Source organism: Sarcophilus harrisii, chromosome 4, assembly GCF_902635505.1.
Source record: "Sarcophilus harrisii chromosome 4, mSarHar1.11, whole genome shotgun sequence".
Lineage (NCBI taxonomy): Eukaryota > Metazoa > Chordata > Mammalia > Dasyuromorphia > Dasyuridae > Sarcophilus > Sarcophilus harrisii.
In genome coordinates this window covers 292,563,610-292,584,951 of record NC_045429.1, presented here as the reverse complement: position 1 = coordinate 292,584,951, position 21,342 = coordinate 292,563,610, and the positions used below count along the sequence as shown (strand labels likewise).

Below are 21,342 nucleotides of genomic sequence, written 5' to 3'. Positions count from 1 at the left end.
TAAATAATTACTCCAAAATCGCAGCCAGCTGGTAAAAGTTCAGATCTTTTATTGTGTCCTTCAATATAGCCCGGTTAGCTCAGGCCTATCTCTCTGCTTGGTTCCAAGAGCTCTTGCAGCTTTGTCCTTGGCTTCTGCCTCTGCTTTCTTCAGCCTCCAGCCAGCACCAAGCTGGAAAATACAATGAATCTCTCTTGCCTCGAAGATAGGGCTTGTGGGCTTCCTCCCAGAGTGCTCCTCTCCAATCCCAGTGAATGTTCCCAAGTAACTCTTTCCAGCTCTAAGAGCTTCCTCTATATATATGATCTCCCAAAGGTTAACTCCTCCTTCTGGAGAGAATGGGATTCTGGGTTATCTCCCAGAGTGCTCTCTGGCCCTCAGAACTTCAAGGGAGGTATGAACACAAGCATTATTGTCTATCAGTTGTACTTAGTACCTTGTTTCAAGTTCCGGCCCAAAACATCTCCTTCCAAGATCAAATCAATCATTGAACCATGCCAAATTAGATAATTATTGTCTCTATCAACTCTAATGGCTTAACAATTTGTAAAGATTCCAACAATGGATAGTGGAGGAAAAGTACTATGTAAGCTCAGTATAGAAATCAGTTCATGGATTGGGTTGGGGGGGGGGGATTTTTTGTTTTTAACCTTCTTTTGGATTTCAAGTGTCCTAATTCATGGAAACAGTTGAAGTTGCTTTATTTTTGCTTCAAAATTTCTCTTTTGGACAAGTTTTGGCATTTTGCCATCAGAATCCTCCATCTTGTTAATCATGTGACCAGGAAGTCTCATTAAGCATTTATCAAATATCTACTATATACCAGGAGTAACTATGTATTGTTCTAGGTGAGAATAAAAATGCCAAAATGCACCTACCCTCAAAGTGCTTATATTTAATTGAGAGGGGAAATATAGCTTGTTCATAGATTAGTAACATAGGATATATACAAAATGAATACAAAATGATTTGGAAATTTACTTTTCTATATTTTACTATTAGGTAAATTAAGACAGGTCATTAACCTGTCACCTCTATATCCAACTCATGAATTGACATTTCTACTTGGATATTCTACCATCCAAATAAAACTCAATATGGTCAGCATGTAATTCTTCTCAAGTACCTGATACCTCACATACCCTCCTTGATTTTCATATGATTTCCTCCCACTTGATGGCATCAATATATTAGAGTTTGAAAGGCTTCAGAGACCATCTGGTTCAACCAATCTATGAACAAGTGTCATTTCTATAATAAACTAAAAATAAGACATTCACCTTTTGCTTAAAGAGCTTAATATCTCCCAAACTAGTCAATTCTTTTTGGGGATAGTTTTAATTATTAGTATGTTTTCCTCTTTTAAATCAAGCCTAAATTTACCTCTTAACAACTTTTATTCATCACTACTACTTCTATCTTCTCAAGTCAAGAAGTTCATGTCTAATACCTTTTTCATGTTTCAATCCATCATATACTTAAAGACAGTTACCAATCCTACTTCAGAATCATGCAAAATAACAGTTTGTGATCTATGAGGAGTCTGTGAGGAGACTGGCAATATAACTCTTATCCCATAATGCTTTAATTGTCACAGCCCCAGAGAGAACTAAGAGATCTTATTTCCTAAAATACTGAGATTTAATTTTTAAAAAGAAAGAGTATGAAGAAGCATCTTCTGGTAAATTGAGTTTAACACATCTTAGAGAAATGTGGAACAAATTCTTGAGAAATTTTAACTTGTATTTTGAGAAACCTGAAGGCTGGGGAAGGATTTCCAGAACTGAAGAGATGTAAAGGATATCAGTAACAATTAAACAGTACTCTGGCTACATTGTTTCTCATCTTGATATATTATGAATAGTCATTTTATGTTTCTTTTTATTGTTTGCTATGCTGTACAGTTATCGACTTTGATGTTTTATTTAAGCCTAAGATTTAGACATAGCTGAAAGTTTAAAGGAAAAGAGATTTGTCTAGTTTAGTAAACTGGAGTAGAGGGATCACTGGTAAATTAGAAAGATGCTGCAATTTTATTAATTTGTGAGGATTATCAGAATACACAACTAGATTACCTTACCAGCACCAATCATTATCATCACCATCCAGTTACTTAGCATTTATATAGCACTTTAAGGTTTGCATAGTACTTTATCAATATTTCATTTTGCCAGATAGGGGTCAAATAACTTGCTTAGAGTCACATAGCTAAAGTATTAAGTCTTCCTGACTATAGGCCCAGTGTTCTATCTACTGTATCTAATTGCTGCCTTAGAACCCAGGATAAGAATTAATAAGGTAATGAGCATCAAAGGATATGAATAGACAATTCTCAGATGAAGAAATTGAAACTATTTCTAGCCATATGAAAATAGGCTCCAAGTCATTATTAATCAGAGAAATGCAAATTAAGACAACTCTGAGATACCACTACACACCTGTCAGATTGGCTAGAATGACAGGGAAAGATAATGAGGAATATTGGAGGGGATGTGGAAAAACAGGGACACTAATACATTGTTGGTGGAATTGTGAATACATCCAGACATTCTGGAGAGCAATTTGGAACTATGCTCAAAAAGTTATCAAACTGTGCATATCCTTTGATCCAGCAGTGTTTCTACTGGGTTTATATCCCAAAGAGATACTAAATAAGGGAAAGAGACCTGTATGTGCCAAAATGTTTGTGGCAGCCCTGTTTGTAGTGGCTAGAAATTGGAAAATGAATGGATGCCCATCATTGAAGAATGATTGGGTAAATTGTGGTATATGAATGTTATGGAATATTATTGTTCTGTAAGAAATGACCAGCAGGATGAATACAGAGAGGATTAGCAAGACTTACATGAACTGATGCTAAGTGAAATGAGCAGAACCAGGAGATCATTATATACCTCAACAACCTCAACAACAACTGTATGAGGATGTATTCTGATGGAACTGGATTTCTCAGATCTAACTCAGTTTCAATTGATCAAGGATGAACAGAAGTAGCTACACCCAAAGAAAGAACACTGGGAAATGAATGTAAACTGTTTGCATTTTTGTTTTTCTTCCCAGATTATTTTTACCTTCTGAATCCAATTCTTCCTGTGCAACAAGAGAATTGTTCAGTTCTGCACACACATATTGTATCTAGGATATACTGTGACATATTTAACATGTATAGGACTGCTTGCCATCTTGGGGAAGGGGTGAAGGGAGGGAGGGGAAAACTTGGAACAGAAGTGAGTGCAAGGGATAATGTTGTAAAAAAAAAAAAATTACCCAGGCATGGGTTCTGTCAATAAAAAGTTATAATATTTTTTTTAATCCCTACCTACCTAGAAATAAATTAATAAATTGGTAAAAAAATAAAATAAAATAAAATAAAAGATAAGGTAATGGGCAAACTGAAAGAAGAGGGTTTCATGTGGCTGCAGTGTACCCCATACACCTCTTGACTCTACATCAATAACATACTGAACCCTAAAACCTATTACACACAGCAAGCCTACTTCCTCTTGCTTTTAACTAGAGATCTATGTAAACAATAAAATATTTAGATACATTAAGGTTTCTTCTATGTTACTCTTTGGCCTGAGAATACAAACATAAAGGAAGAATGGGAGGTTTTTTTCTCTTCTCAATTTATAATCTTACTTAATAGTCTCACCCAGTTTCAACTATCATCCCAACATAGATTTTGTAAAATTGCAAATTAGAAATGACTTCTGAATCTATCTGCAGGCACAACTAGTGACTTGTCCAGCCCTACAGCTCCAGTCTCATATCTCCAACTGCCTGTTGGAAATCTTCACTTGGATGTCCCACCAGAGCCTTGAAATCAACATCCCTTAAAGCAAATTCATCATCTTTCCCCCATAATTACTCTTAATTAGTCCATTTGGGGGAAAAGAGAGAACTAATATTGAATAGTAATTTTAAAAATTATGTAAGTGACTTGAAGGAGTTTGTTGTGAAGCTGCTCAGAGATTGAATTCCCTGGATTCAGGGAGAAGAAAGTTGGCCAAGTTCAGGATGAAAAGTAGAAAATTTGAATAACAATATCTAGGACCAGAAACAGGTTCAGATTCTACTTCTGAATTATAAAAGAAAGCAAATGGAGGAAAATTAAAGGGGCTGGGAAAATGACTAAGGAAGATTAAGAGTAGAAACTAAAGAAACACACTCAAGAAGGATAAAGAGTAGGTAGTTGGCAAGATGAGATAGGTAAGTGGAACCATTTGAGGGTTAAGTAAATTGACTGAGTGTGTTGGAGGGTGGAGCAAATATACAGGAAATTGGTGTAAGGCTGAAGAGGAGATGAGTATAACTGTGACTGTGGAGTTGTTGAAACAAGGAAAAAACTTTGAATAGCTCTTGTCAGATGATCAAGAAGTCATAATTGGCTGTTAAAAAAATTAGTTTAGGGTTGTGATAAAAACACCCATAAGGAGTTTCAAGAAACAAGGTTTAAAAAACTCAACCATTACAAAAAAGTAAGGGAAACTCTCATGTCTTCCTTTGAGTGAGCAATGTTTGTATTTCTGCCAGCATCAGGAGACTATTATCAATGTTCCAAATAAGGCTGATTTCTCTCGTAAAGGATAAGGCGAGGGGGTCTCCAAATACATCTCAAGTACAGCTCCAGTTTTTTAGGGAGAAAGGGAAAATCCTAAAGTAAAAAGAATCAAGACTTCATGGAGGAAGAGGAAAGGAAATACCAAATCTGAGATAGAAGAAGGGACATTTGGCCCTGGCCATGATAAAAGATAACAGTTACACAGAGAGGAAAGGGAAGGAAAAGGATACTTGTATAATTAGAGCTTAAGAACAGATTTGGGGCTCTTCCTGAAAAAAGAGTTAGATTTTCTAAGAAAAAAGAAGTTTCTTGTCCTCCAAAGAATGATAAAGTAAAACTACTAAATGAAAGATCAATCAATAAGGGGAAGAAAAAGAAGGGAAGAGGAGGGGAAATTGTTGTTTTCTTAATTAAAGGTACTGAGATCTGATTAACATTAGAGATGCCTATTGTCTTCCTGAAGCATATATCCAGGCTATAACAGAGAACTTCTCAACACTTATCAAAACAGATGACATATACCCACTTATGATGATTCACATAGGCACAAATTACCCTTGCCGAAGGAATATAAATATTTCCCAATGTTTATTTAAAAAAAAAAATGAAGACCACAGGGAAAGACAGAGGTTGTATTATTCTAACCCACTGAAGGAAAAAGGTACAGAAAAGAAAAATTTATTTAGTAAGTAAATGACTGACCAAGAAGATGGTATCTGAGAATGGGAGGGATCACATTTTAAAACACAGAGTTGTCAGATCACTGGCCAGAGATGGAGTACATAATTCACTGACCTCTAAAAATTACCTAACCTCCACTAGCTTCATTTTCCTTATCTACAAAATGTAGGAATAGGATTAAATAATCTCTAAGATTCTTTCTAGTTATGAAGTTCTAGGATATGAACAATGGCTACCATTAAATAAACCTAGTTTTTTTCTTTTTGAAATATTCAATCATTCCTCTCCATTCCTGCTACCATCACCCTTGTAAGAGTGCAGTATGGCATTGTGGATAATGTCAGGCCTGCCTCTGATAGTTATTAATTATGTAACATTGGGAAAGTAATTAAACTTCAATTTCTTTTTTTTTCTTTTATTTTCTTTCCTTTTTTTGAAATTGGGAATGATAATAATACCTATGGTACCTACCACACAGTATTGTTTTGAAGATCAAATGAAATCATGCTTATAAAACACTTTTCAAAGTATAGATGGGATTTTTTTTTATTATTTCCTTATTGTTTCAACTTAGATTATTTGAACACTGCCATTTTCCTTCTCACCTTCTTTTTCCTTTACTTCAAAGCCATGCAACGTACTACACTTTTCCTTTCATTCAATTTCTTAGGGTCACATTATTGCCTGAGTATAAGGTTTCAGAGTCCTGGACAATATTTGAGAAAGAAACTCTAACTCTATACCTTGGAACCAGGGTTATTACCAGTGAGTGAGTGGGGAGGAAGTGAGTCTAAGTCTTCACTATGGAGACATACAGTTTTCTTCAAGTGTGAAACTGAATCTACAGAGAAACACAGTAAAACTATGTAAAGAATATTGACTTTTAAATCAGAGGGCCTAGGCTGGAATCCTAGTTTCATAATTTTCTTTGTTGCTGGTCATTCAGTCATTTCAGCTGTGTCCAAATCTTCATAATTCATAATTCCACTGGGCTTTTCTTTGCAAAGACTCTGGAACAGTTAGTCATTTCCTTCTTCAGCTCATTTTACAGATAAGGAAACTGAGGCAAATAGGGTGAAGTAACTTGCTCAAGGTCACACAGCTAATAAGTATGTGAGGCCAAATTTGAACTTGACTCTAAGCTTGGGACTCCATGCACTGTGCTACCTAACTGCCCTCTATAATTCCCTAATACTGTGAAAAAAATTATTCTACTTCTCTAGACCTCAGCAAATAAAAAATTATAGCTAATCAATACAGCTTTAAAATTTGCAAAATGCTTATAGATATTATTATCCTATGTGATCTTCGCAACCTGTGAAGTATTATGATTATCATTATTCTTTTTATAAATGGGAAAAATTAGAATCAGACAGATTAAGTCACTTGTCCATGGCCACAAATCTGCTAATAGACAGCAACAGGATTAAAATTCAGTTGTTTCCTGACAAGCTCGATGTTCTTAGTATTACACTGTCTCAGTTTGCTTGTCAGTTTCAAAGAAGCTTCATGCCAAAAGCATGAAGGGAGTTTTAAGGGTCTGTGAATTACCTCCCAAAACTCTTTAAAAAGGTCTCAGCCCTCCCGCTTTTCTGTAACAAGCTGTACCATCTCAGTCACCTGGTCTGTGGCTGAGTCACAGGACAAATGTTGACTTTCATAATATTTAACTACCTCTCTCACCCCCATCCCCCACAAGGAAATAATATTTGCTTAGATCTACAACAAGCCTCTTCAGAACTGAAAAATGCAAAATACAAAATGCCACTGCTGTCTCTGTCTCCACTTTATTCTATCTCCAATTATCCAATAATTTGTAGGTACTCTTATTGATTCAGTGACATGACAAAAAAAAAAAAAACACAAAGTCAGAGACTGAAGGAACTTCTGAGTCATCTAGTTCAGCTCTGATTTTACAGTCAGAAACAATGACTCCTTAGAGGGGAAGTGACCCACTCAAAGTTACCCAAGTTATCTATACAGAGCTGGGGTTTGAGTTCAGGTTTCCTGAATTCTTCTGTAATAACATGGTTTATGGCTCAGCACTGGTAAATAGCACAACCACCATGGCAGAGAAGGACAATTGAATACAGCAGAGGCAGCCAAGAATGAAGGGGGAGAAAGCTTTGTTTTTTTTAAAGGGTCTCCCATGAAGGAAAAATGAAGTAAATTGCTACACTGAATGCCCATCACCAAATGACCATCACAGCATCTGGAAGTGGCTCACCGCCTGTCCTGCTACTCTTTATTCATTTAACAAATAAATAGTAAGGACCTACTGTGACTACCTACTAGGGGTGATAAAGAATTCCCATAATACATGACCCTTGCCTTCTATGAGACTTTCTAATTAATTGAAGTATAAGTCACCAATCAAGGTAACATTATTTTAGATTTTAATCTTCTTGAGGATAAAGATTATCTTTTACCTCTTTTTATATCCCAGGCATCTAACAGAGTGCCTGTCACACAGTAGGCATTTTTAATAAATGTATTTTTGATTGGCTGATTGCATGATAAGTATTTTATAGAGATGAAATGAAAGTGCTTGGTGAGTCTAGAGAGAAAATATCCAACTGGGACGATCAGACTTTAAAGTTTGGGTGATAATTCAACAGAATGTAGGACTAAGGATATTACAACATATATAGTATAATAAATGATACGAGCAAAGTGCAAACTATATTGGGGAATAGAAGGTTGCAGAGTAATATGAAAAGGTGGGAAAGAAGATACGCCAAATACTAAAAGATGCTGATAGTACCAGGCAAAGTATTTTAATAATAATCATTTTTCTTGTAATTTAAGTTTACTGTCGAGGCAATAAGGATTCACTTGATGATTTTTTAAGCAGGCGAGTGATATATGTCCATATTCAATAGGTCTTACGGGCTTTTCAAGGACCTCAGAACCACTGCAACATATAGAATCTCATGGCCATTTAAATCTTCCTTAAATCACATCTTAAATCACAGCTCAGAATATTATGATGATTTCAATGGAAAGCTACAACTCCTTGGGGAAAGAAGTTCTCCAAGATCAACCACATTCCTCTCTAATTTAGCAGCATAATCTTTGATTTAACCCTGTTATTCAATATAATTAAAAATTAGATCCAATGACTCTTTGAGCATAGAAACTATTTGTTTCCTATTGAAAAAAAGTTCATGTTTTCATATTTTACACTTATATGTCACACATTTATTTGACACAATTATTAACATCTATACTAAGCATTCAAGATACAATAACAAAAAATGACCTAAGCCCTTCTGTCAATAAACATATATTCTATTGTTGTTCACAGTAAAAGAGTAAGAGAAATTAATTTGAAGAGAATGACTGCATCACAACTGAGGGGATCAGGAAAGGCTTCACTTAGAAGGTGGTATCTAAGTTAAATTTTGAAGGACACTAAGAATTCTAAGAGGCAAATGCAAAAAGAAGTACATTCCAATGTGGAGGTCTGTGTGTCAAAAGGCATAGGGACTGGAAATAGGCTTTGGACAACTGCAGGTAGATCAATTTGTATGGAACATTAAGTATACATGAATCCTAGAAAGAGAATAATGTGAAAGCTAACTTGGTATGAAATTCTCCCTCACCAGCCCAAATAAATAAGAAAAAAAATCAAATAACGCCAAAATAGCAACAATATGAAGAAAAAATTGGAGGGCCAACTCTTCTGCCTATGTTCTTGATGTCCCCTCTTTCTACTTCAGGTCTATTATCATCTACCCTCCAATCTTTGGTCTTCACTTATCTACTGGTTCTTTCCTTATAAACATGCCCCTATCTCCATCTTTGAAAACTTACATACACACACACACACACACACACACACAATTTTTCTCCTGAATTTCAATCTTGCATTACAAATTACCTATTGAGGACAGCTAAGTGGTGCGGTGGATAGAGCACTATCCCTGAAGTCAGGAGGATCTGATTTCAAATCTAGCCTTAGAAACTTAATACTTCCTATCTGTGTCACTTAACTGGGCAAGTCACTTAATCCCAATTACTTCAATTAAAAAAAAAAAGATAACTACAAATTACCTATTGGATATTTCAAAGTAGATAAATCATAAGTGTTTCATAGTTAACATGTCCAAAACATTCCCACAAAAATATATATACCCCTTTCCAATTCCCTGTTTCTGTCAAGGACTTCATCATCTTTCTAGCTTTTGTGATTTACTACTTTAATATTATCCTGTATTTCTTGTCCTTTTTCACCCCACATATTCAAATAGTTATTTCATTTTATTTTTCCTAGTTTCACAATCTCTATCATATATATTCCCTTCTTTCCACATATCACCCAAATACTACCCTAGTTCACTCCTTCATTGTTTCTCACTTGAATTGTTATAACAGCCTCCTGATAGTCTAGGATCATAGATTTAGAATTGGAAAGGATTGTGGATGCCAACAAATCCAACTTCCTCATTTGTGAGGAAACAGAGAAAACCCTGGGTCACATAGTAAATATCTGAGATAAGATATGAATGTAGATCTTCCTGACTCTAAATCCAGCACACTATTCACTATGACATTTAACTCTTGCCTTAAAACACACACACACACACACACACACACACACATACACACACACACACACACACACACACACACACTTCTGTTTAGAATTAAACTCTTTACAACTTGTTCTCTTCCTATCTTTCCAGTTTTCAAATCTTATTGTCCATTCATTCTAAGATAATACTATTCTATTTGCTGTTTTCACAAACAATACTCTATTGGCTGTCACCTATCCCTGCAAAGTTCTTATTTATTTCCAAATCTAGTTTCCTTCAAAATTCAGCTGAGGCAACACCTCTTGTAGTTAGGTGGCTTTACTCATTCTTCCAGGTGTCAGTGTCTTTCTCTCTAAAATTACCTTGCATCTACTTGTATGATGTATCCTTCATTAGAATAAAATTACTTAAAGACAAAGTTGTTTTTTTAATACCCCTAGTGCTTGAAGACACAGTGCCTAACACATAGTAAGAATTTATTAAATGCTTGTGGATTAACTGAAATCAGTTCTCTTACCTGCCTTTATCGTCCCCAACTTCCTCCTTCTCTGACATCACAGCCCACAGCCATAGTAGGGGTCTTCTTGACTCTTTTGGCAACTGCAGTTTTAGGTGTGGCTTTCAATAGTAATCCTTTGATAGGGTCCTGAGAGAGCTCATTCCTATGAAGAAGGGAAGACTGTAATTCAGAACTATTTCAAAGTTCTACTAGAAAGGAAAGATGAGTGAGTGGGAAGAAGAGGAGTGCTTTTATCAGAGAAACCATAGACAAATCAACAGAATGATGGATAAAGACAGATAAAAGCTAACCAGGAGAAATGAACAAACAATAATAATTTTTTTAAAAGGAGTCATATCAACAAACAAGTATTTTGCAACAAAGAAAATGGAGTTAAAATTCCCATGAAGCTAGTATTTATTTATTTACAATAAATTCTGCAGTCTTCTTAAATGAGAGTACAGCAAATCCAAGAATCTCCAGAATGAGGTGGAGAAGAATAATCAAAATTTAATTGATGGGAATGTGTGGAAATCATATAAAGAGAGGAAGGCAGGGATTAAAGCTAAGGAAGAACTCAAAAAGACTAACAAAAAACTAGAAAATTTAGAACAAAAACTGGACATTTTCGATAACAGAAGATTCTCTGAAAATAAGAACGCTGGGATGCAAAGATACAGAAGTAGAAGAAAAAATAACAAAAAGCAATTTCAAAAACATGATCATATGAACAATTAAATTAAACAATTAAAAAATAAGATTATAAGAAAATATGAATTCTTCAAACTATAATACTGAACTCAACAATAAGATTCAACCAGGAAGTCTAAGAAATATGTCTTCCAGAAAAAAAAAAAAATTAAATACTGGGGGAACCAGGTATATCAACTGGTGAAAAAATTGGGCTTGATCCTTTGAGATATTGTTAAATTCTAATACTAAAGAAAACCACACTTCAAGGAATCATCCATGAAAATGATCCAAAAATTTAGGAAGCAGATGGCAAAATACAGATAGATTCTATAAAAGAAAGAACCCCAAGTTTAACTCAACAAGAAATACCAATCAAACTTCAGAATTACAGCATTAGATAAATTACATAAGAATCAAGAAAAAATCTTAGAGGTTCCAAGATTTAGTGTTTACTAGGAATCAAAGGATTAACTCGAATGTGATATTCTACAAAGCAAAGTTTAGTTGGTACCTCAAAATAGCACATTTTGCAGAGCTGAGCCTGGGCATCACAGAGAATGAGTGAATGTTGAAACACAGAAGTAAGTAATTCAACATGCAAAGGACCCAAACAGAAGAAAACGAAATACTTCAGAAAGTAATAAAAACTTAAGAAATGAAATGTTTGCTGTGTGACCCTGGGCAAGTCATTTAACCCTGTTTAGCCCAGTTTTCTTATCTGTCAAATAAGCAGGAGAAAGAAATGGCAAACCACTCCAATATCTTTGCAAAAACAAAACAAAACAAAACAAATAAACAAAAACACAAATTGAGTCAGAAAGACTCGAATGTGATTGAAATGACTAAACAACAAAAAGAGACAAGCAAGACCACAAAGGGTAGAGGAATTCCACTGTTGATAATTTGATTCAAACCACTTTGCACATAGAGAGGCATTGAGAAGAAAGCAATAAAAAAGAAATAGGGGAGAAGTTAGTAGAATACATGGATTAATACTGAAGGGGTAAAATTTCATTCCCTCATTAGTAAATAAACATGCTAAGATAATACAAAGGAACTCCACTTGGTTAGGTAGAAGAGAGAAATGGATAGGGGGAATGGAAATATCTAGGAAAAAGCTGTTCAAGACCAAGAGAAGAGCACTGTGTGATAATGGAAAGATCTTGTGTCTAGGAAGACCAGCCTCTAACACATATTATCACCCTGGGCAAGTCACTTAACTTCTCAGTGTTCTTGGCATTGGTAGAAGACAATCCTTTTCAGGAACAAGAGAGTGGGGAGGAAGGGAGGAAGAAACAAACATTTATTCAGCACCTAACATGTGCCAGGCACTGTACTAAGCGCTTTGCAAATATTATCTTATTTGATCCTCACACCAAGCCTGGAAGGAGCTTCCTTCACCAATGGAAATCAAAGGTTCAGTGCTCAGTTTCCCTTAATGAAGGAATGAAATATTACTGTGCAGTAAGAAATGATGAATATCAAAAATTCAAAAAATGAGGAAATATTTGTATGAAGTGATGCATAGGGAAATAAGTAAAACCAACTGAACATAATAAGTATTTTCTACTAAATAATATTGAACAAAAAGAGAAAATTAAATTAATAAACCAAAAAAAATTACTAAGAGTTCACTATGTGATAGTTTTTGGTCATATACATTTGTGCTAATTTTTTTACATATCTTAGACACCAAATTCTTATTAGAAAATATACAAAAACTCTTACAAAGACTTTTTCCCATTTGACTGCTTCCCCCTTTATTCTAGGTGAATTAATTTTGTTTGTAAAAAAACTTTTCAGTTTCATATAAAGTTACATATTTTATCTTATGTCTTTGCCTTTATCCTTTGGTTAAGACTATTTTCCATAGCTGTAAAGGTATGTGATTTGCTTCTTTTCTAATTTTATAGCATTATTTTTAATATTAAGGTCATGAAGCCATTTAGAATATATTATAAAAGAATTTAATATAGGAAGTCAGACAACATGATATGGCAGTGGTGCCAGGGAATGTCATTTCAGCGATAAGGATTAGCAGTAGATGTCATCCCTTTCAGGCACAATAATAGAATTAATTTGATTATGATTCCAGAACTGGAGAGCATGGAATCTGGTGAGAAGAGTACCTCAAAGATTTGTGTTTGCCCTGTGCTATAAATTTTTTTCAAAATATTAAGATATTAAGTTTAGAGGAATTTCAAAACACCATATGGCTTAATCAAGATCCAAAAAAGATTCTAACAGAATACAGAGCAGGTAGGTGGTTCAGTGGATAGAGCAATGGGCCTAGAGTCAAGAAGACCTGAGTTCAAATCTAACTTCTTATACTTACTGTGTGAACTCTAATCATGTCACTCAACCTCTTTTGCTTTAATCCACTAGAGAAGGAAATGGTAAACCACTCCAGTATTTTTGCCAATCTCACAGACAGTATTGTATATTAAGATCCATGGCATCATGAAGAATCAGATGTGACTGAACAAATGAACAAATGTCACATTTAAGTGACATTTATCAGGAATAAAGGTAAAGTCTTATACTTGGGTTTGAAAAAAGTCAATGTTATCATTTCAAGATGGAAAAGTATCAGGATTATACAGTAATTCCTCTGAAAATTTTTTGGGGGTTTTAATGGACTGTGAACTAAATATGTATTACCAATATAACATAGCAGACTAAAACTAACATAGTTCTCTTCTCTGATCCAATTACACATGGAGTATTATATTCATTTGTAGGAACCACATTTTAGGAAAAACATTGATAAACTGAAGAAAGACCAGAGGAAGATAATCAGGATGTTGGAAGACTTGTAAATCATGCTAATATGAAATAGGAGGCTCTACTGAAGGAATTGGGAGTGTCTAGCCCACAAATGGCTAGGAGAAGACATGAAAGATGTTTTTACAAGTTCAAAGAATTATCATGTGAAAGAAATAATTTTTTTTCTTGGCTCTAGAAAGCAAAACTAGGAACAATGGGGTAGTTCTGATTACCAAAGGGATCCAGAATAAAAAAAAAGGTTAAAAACTCCTAAACAATAGATTACCAAAAAAAAAATATTAAAACTAAATGAAAAAAAATTTTTTAACAATTTAATATATTCAAAAGTAAAATGGATTGCCTAAAAGGTAACAACTTTAAGAAAGGCTAGATGATTATCTGTCAGCTTTATTATAGAGAAAATTCTTATTGATGTACAAATTGGACTAGAAAGCCTTTGATTTCTCTTCCAACATTGATATTCCCAATTACTATTGAAGGTTCAACCAATACTCCAGTCAGTCATGTTCAAAATCTTAGTGTCATCTTCTAGTGATCTCTTCCATACCACATATCCAATCAGTTGCCAAATCTGGAAGTTTCTTTCTCTGCAATATTTTTCAAAATGTCCCTTTTTCACCACTAACAAACCACTACCCTCGTTCACTTCTCATCTGGACTTTTGAAATAGCCCCTTAATTAAATTCCCTACTTCAAGTTTCTCCCATCTGATTCATTTTCCACCCAATTGTCAAAGTGATTATCCTAAAGTTCAGATTTGACTGTCTCCCTCCCACCTTTCTCAACAGATGCCAATGGCTTTCTATAACCTCTAAAAATATATAACTTCTTCCAACTGTCATTTAAAACTCTTAACAATAATCAATTGCTTGTCCTCACAAATAATGCTCCAATATGCTCCATTTCCTATCTCAGTGTCTTTCTACTGGTTTTCCCCAGTGCCGAAAATACTTCCTCTCTCCTAATTTCCACCTTGTAAAATAGATACATGGCTTCCTCTAAGACTCATCTCAAAGAGCCAGCTCCTATAATAGGCCTTTCTTGGTTCCCCTATATACTGGTGTCTTATCCTCTACTAGGGATTCATAACTCAGGATCTGTGACCTTGGATTGTATGTATATACATACCTACACATACACACATATAATCACATACAAATAGGTATTGCATAATAAATTTTATATATGCAATTTATATATTTCTTTGTATATGTTCATGGTAAATCCATCATATATGAAATATATGCATGTATTCTATCTAAGATATATAATACACATTATATAAATATATGGGAATTTCTTTCTATGTAGCATCTCCAATATAATTGATTTCCATTGTAATCCAATGTTGTTGTTTGTTTTGCATTTAAAAACATTATTCTTATAGGGGTTCCATAGTTCAGACTGCCAAAAGGATCTAGAATGCAAAAAAAAGGGGGGGGTTAAAAACCCCTTCTAAAGGGCACTTCTCATCTAGGGATTGGGTGTTAGATGGCTATGATTCTGGGATTGGAGTCAGAAAGACTTCAGTTCAAACCCTGCCCCAAACACTTAAAAGTTGTGTGACCTTAGACAAAGTTTTAAATCTCAGTTTCCTCATCTGTAAAAATGAGGATAATATTAGAACTTACCTCCCAGAGTTGTTGTGAGGATACAATGAGATAATATTTAGAAAGTACTTAGTATAGTAAGTATTATATTAGTGCAGTCCTGGAGTCAGAAAGACTCATATTCCTGAGTTCAAATCTGATCTTAGATATTTGATATTTGTCTGACCCTAGGCAAGTCACAAGGGCATGATAGGGCATTTGTACCCAAGTAAGTGATCTTCAAGTCTAGTGCTATATAAATGTTACCTATTAATAAGAATGATAATAATAGCAATAATTTCCTTTATACCAAGGAAGAGGAAGGTTAAGGAATTGTATCTTCAGAAAATCCCAATTAAAATGCAAATATGTCACTAATTAGGAAAACATATTAAGCAAGTTACAGAATTACAGCTTTCTGGAACTAAAAAGGAACTTCAGAGATTACTTCACTGTTCTAGATCTCAGTTTCCTTGTGTGAAAGAGGATGGTATTGGTCTAGATGATCTCTAAGTTTCTTATCAGCTTGAACAGTTTGCAGATTCTATAAAAATATTGCAAGTTTGAGAGTAATGTCTAAATCAGAGACTGGATTCAAATGCTGCTTCACAAGTTTACCTCCATGATTTGAACTACTTGAGGATTCCAATTATAGATCTACCAACCAATGATGTTTTAGAACATTATTTTATAAATTGAGAATTAGGCCCTCTAAGGTATGGGTTGGAATAAATTTAGATGGAGGCACTGGATTACTTATTGTGAACTATAAAAACTAAGGGGTTTTAAAAATAAATTTAGCCTTCTAATAATTTTGCCTAACAACTATATTTCACGACTCAACATCCCCCTCCCCCCCACTCCATCCCCACCCCCTACATATGTACTGAAAGCTTGTTAACTAACTTCGGACTACATCCTGTACTTTTCAGCTCTTCTTCCTTTTTCTCCCTAAGTCTCCTCTTCCTCCTGAATTCATTTATTTAGTCTGGACTCATGAGGCCTGGGCCACTCGGTTTAATCAATTACTTCAATTTAAGAGTCCGGTTCATGTAATTTAAATTTCTAGGTTTTATATCTATACCTTGGCAGGCATTTAAAATAGAAGGTAAATTGGGGGACGACTGCGGCAAGTGGCTGGGGGAGGGGGGGAGGGAGGTGTTAAAAGGCAAATTCTCTGAATCATTGGTCCTCAATCTCTAGATTCCAACCTCCAACCTTCCCTATTTCACTTTCTTCCCAAGATTTGTACTCATTTGCCATCCCCACCCTTGCATCTAGTCCCGAAAACCGGATTCCCCGGGCACGAGGCCCTCGGCTCGACCTCCCTAGCCAACACACCTGCTGCCCGGGCCGGGCACCTTGCCCATGCTCGAGGTGGAGCGTCTCCTGGCTCGTTCTCTGGCTACAGTCTGTACATCTGTTCTCCGACCCCAATCATAGCCCCGAATCGCCTCTACTGATCCCAGACACCTCCTGCTGCCAAATGCAGCCTTCCGAGGCGGGAACATCTAGCCTCAGGCCAGACCTTGCAGCCCCACCCAGCTGTCGTGTCTCGCCCCAGAATGGGGCGGAGTGGAGCCCACGGGACTCCCTAAGCTTTCTTGCTGCCACGCCCTACGCTGAAGCTGCGGGTACTCACTGACTACCCCGACAGGGAAAAGAGGCCCCAGTTAGCGGAACTCAATCAAGAGTCTCAGAGACTTAGGGATTCTGTACTTTCCAGTGACCACTTTCTAACTAACCCAAGGCCTCTTGCCCTGTCTCAGGAAAGTTTGGCTCCCTGTGTGTCAAGCAAATTAGATGCAGCAGGAGAAAAAACTGGGAAAAAGACTTGCAAGGATTCATCCATCAGAGTAAAAGTACAACCAATATCCCAAATCTTAAGACTCTAAGAAGCTGTAGCACCAACCCAAGAACTTTTAAATAGTAGGGTGGGGTAACACGAAAGAGTGTTTAGTGTTGAAGGAAAGCGATAAGGGGAGAAAGAGGAAGTTAGAGAATATGCTTCCTTCTACTCTTAACCAGCTCCCACTTCCTCTTGCCACTTCCATTTTCTTTTAGTAGGTGCATTTTCCATCTAGTATACTCTGCTCCCCCCATTTCCAACACTATCCCTAACTTTTCCCTCACTACAATACCATTCAGCTGAACCTGGAGTCGAGACAAGTGTACCCTATGATTTGCCGCTAAATTACTGCTTAATGTTCGTGTGGGTCACTTCCCCTCTTTGGCCTCAAAATGAGATTAAACTAGATAATTCTCTTCCTCCACTCCTTTCCCCCCTCCTGATCACAGCCTGTGCCGCAGCTTTACTCCTATCCCTACACTCATCACCTTGAAGAATTCCTGGAGATTCAGGGAATCATCCCGGAATATATTTTTCAAAATATTCAGAAATAAAGGGATCCCAAAAGACTCTCTGATCCGCTCTTCACAACACTTGCACAATATCTCTTTTGGAATCAATACATTTTGTGGAAAAGTAGAAAAAAGATAACTGTTACTGCTACTGCTCAAAAAGAAAAACTAAGATATTAAAAGGTTGAGGCATTTCATATTCTATTTTATTGCTATGTATGTCTGCTGAAACCTAAAGAAGGAGTATCTTCAATTGTATGTTAGAGGAGATGGGGAGGGCGCAGATAAGAAGATCAGGAGAACAGATAATTCATCTTCAAAAGACAGCCTAAGCAAATGAACCCATTAACTATAGGATTTCCAACTAGTTTGGAAAGAAGGTCCAAGTTCATCTAGCTAAATCTCTTCATTTTACAGATGGAGAAATTAAGGCGCAGAATAATGAATGCTGAGGTAAGGGGTTCCTTTGTCTAAAGGTCTAAGTCCCTTAAAGGCTCTGAGATACTGTAGCAAATTATAAAGGCCAACAATGATGAGTTCTTGGAGACCTATTTTCCAGTCCTTGTACCTCTTTCATGGATGATGCTGATATATCAGAGAGCTATACTGAAGGAGAACTCAGAGAAGGATACTTCTACATTTCAAATGCTTCCAATTTCAAATCTCTGTGCCAATAATAAGGTTAGAGAGCTATATCTTTTATAAATGCAAAATTAAAATAAGGCCAGTTCTTTACCCAACCTAAGACATTCCTACTCATGTGTCTAGCACAATGTTCTGCACTCAATAGATACTCAATACTTGTTAAAGATAGTCTGATGACAAGATCTATAGGTTTGGAATCAGAGGACTGGGTTGAAGTCCTAAATGTTCTATCCTTATGTGAACTTGAAAGGTCATTGATTCTCTCTGAATTTCAATATATTCATCTATAAGTTGGACTTGACTATCTCTAAAATCCATTTTCAGCTCTATAAAATATGTGACATTATTTTGTATCAAATACATCCACATAGCTGTCTAAAGGAAGTGATACCTCACATTTCAGAACAGGCAAAGATACCATACAACCATCCTTTCAGTAAAATTAAGCAAAGGTAGAGGAGCACTAGTTTATACCACAACTTTAGTCCAAGTTTCCAAGGTCAACTATGAGGTTACTTTTTGTATAAAAACCTAAAGATATGGACATATATGATTTTTCCTTTCCTGCTCACATAAAAAATTAAATCATTAAATTTTGGAATTGAAAGAGAACATCTAGTCCAACCAATACCCCAAAAAGAATCTGCAATACAATATCTGGAACAAGTGGTTATCCAATCTCCTTTCAAAGACCTGCAAGGAGAGAGTAGTTGCTATCTCCTAAAGTAGCCCATTCTGTTTATGATAAATACCTCTGCTTGTTAGGAAGTTGCCTGATATCAAGATTAATTTATTTCTTTGTAACTTCTACTCATAGCTAATCAACTCAAATAAAATAAACCCAATACATTTTTCATTTGAGCCCTGCAAGAACTCAAAGACAGCTATCATCATTCTCTTATTTCTTAAAAACAAAACAAAACAAAACAAAACAAAAACCATGCAAATACAACTTCCCCAAAGGAAGTAGAAACAGAAAGCATCTTGAACTGAAAGTAGGGGAAGCAAATACTAGTTTTTAAAAGGCCCTGAGAGATCATCTGCTTCAATTTCTGCATTTTTACAATGATTAAAAAAAAAAAAGTCACACTGTTAACAGAGAAATAAGAATGACTTCTAATAGGATTTTAACTAAAATTTAACAAGATTTCAATACGTTTTATTTTTCTAACATATAATTCATAGTACTCCTTCTTTAGGTATTGGTTATAAATTATTCCAGACACACACATCTATATGACTTCATGTATAAGATGGCTTTTGAGCTGGGTCTTGATGGAAATGTATACGAAAAAGGATGATGGCATTACTGTACTTTGCCTGGATCAGACCACATTTGGAGAGTGCCATATTTTTAGGGAAAAAAAAGAATTCAGTAATTTTTGTTGAATATGTGAATAAATAACAGTGAAATAATGGGAGGATTTTAGGATCAAGAGCTGGAGTGGCTGATAAAAAAAATTATTGTAGCAAGCATTTAGATAATTTGAAACTGTGGAATGAAAGATTTGAGCTTGGTTGGGGTCTGCAGGTGAACTCCAATTTTGGAAGAAAGGTGGTAGATTTTGTGTGAGGTATTGAGGACCTGAGATTAGCTGAGATTCTAAGCAGTGAGGGAGTTCCTGCTTAGGACTCTATTTTTAAAGTTAAGACTTGTTATTAAACTGCCAAATGTATATTTACCTAACAAACTCTTTTATGGAGAACTCACACAAGTTAAGCTCTCACACAGAGGTCAGAAGAAGCAGTACAAGGACACTCCCAGGGGCTCTCTGAAGGACTTTGAAATTGATTGTGAGACATGGGAGACACTAACACAGGACTGCCCAGCATTGATGTGACCACATCAAAAAAGGTGCTTGTTCCATGAGCAAAGCAGAAATGTTGTAGCTCAAAGAAATGTGAGGTATAGTTTATATGGAGTATTTGTCTTGTATTTCTAAACTTGTGTTGGTCCTCTTGAGCATGAAGGACAACAACCAACTTAAAGGGAGGAATGTATTCAGAAGTGAAGGTACTATAAAACAAAGGATAACAATGAAAAAAGATTTTTAATAACAGCAATAACAAGAAAAGACAATAAGATAACTTTTCTCTGAGTTTCCATTCCATTGAGATTTTAACACTGCATGTATTAAGCCTGTCTAGCAGGCAGTATGTATAGTACTTAGTGAATAAAATTGAGGGATTCAGTGAAAGAATAGAAACTCTTGGGTTTCATCTACTTTTCCTGAGACTGTTTGGTTTTTTCCCACTACCAATGGAGTGTTCTGACTATTTTTTGGTTGGTGGTTGGCTTCTGCACTTCACATAGCTTCCCAGACCTGTTAGATCCCTGAAGTCTTTAACAGCAATATATGTTTTGCCAACAACTCCCAATCAGCTATTTCAGGCCATACATAAAGTAAGCATAACCATAGCAAAAGCATATGTATGTTCTACAGTTATATTTTTCTCATTCTTAGCCTGGTAAAACTTACCCATACTTGAGAATCAAAAGATCAGAAATCATAGTCCCTAATTAATAGAGTTGTAGAGTAACGCTATCTTAGAAACAGAAATTGAACAAAATATACATGAATTCCCAAAGGAAAAAGACCTTAGGATCAGACAAATTTATGAGCAAATTCTATTAAATATTTTTAAAATTATTCATTTTAATGCTACATAAATGCTTTGAAAAAAATATGTAAAAAAAGAGTATTTTCAAATGTAATAGGCCAGAATTCTGGAGAAAGGTGTTAACTCAGTGGAATTGATAAAACAATGGTTATCTAGTTTGGCATGGTGACATGGTGATTAAGTTCTCCAGTTCAGTACATGTACTTAGTACTTAATATAGTTCTACAAGATTGACACCTATTCTACAAGATTTACACCTAGGGTGATGTAATTATAATAGAGTATATAAGCTGGGACAAACTCAGTTAGAGGTATTCATTCCATCTCTCACCTTTGTGGTAGCTAGAGGCTGGAGCACAAGCC

At 35.6% G+C, this 21,342-nt stretch overlaps 1 protein-coding gene across 4 annotated transcripts in view; it reads right to left on the bottom strand.

Annotated features, from left to right (window-relative positions):
* The window catches only part of PIK3R5 (phosphoinositide-3-kinase regulatory subunit 5), a 116,798-nt gene that overhangs the window by 74,185 nt on the left and 21,271 nt on the right, over nucleotides 1-21,342 (bottom strand). For 2 of the 4 annotated variants that reach the window (XM_003768715.4, XM_012548685.3), the window contains exons 1-2: nucleotides 16,693-16,908; nucleotides 10,301-10,445 (exon numbers count right to left, since the gene is read on the bottom strand). The gene's annotated coding sequence lies outside the window, so the exon portion shown is untranslated. Of the gene's footprint in view, nucleotides 1-10,300; nucleotides 10,446-16,692; nucleotides 16,913-21,342 lie in introns of those variants that run through there. The other 2 variants (XM_031965514.1, XM_031965513.1) reach the window with 2 other exon arrangements.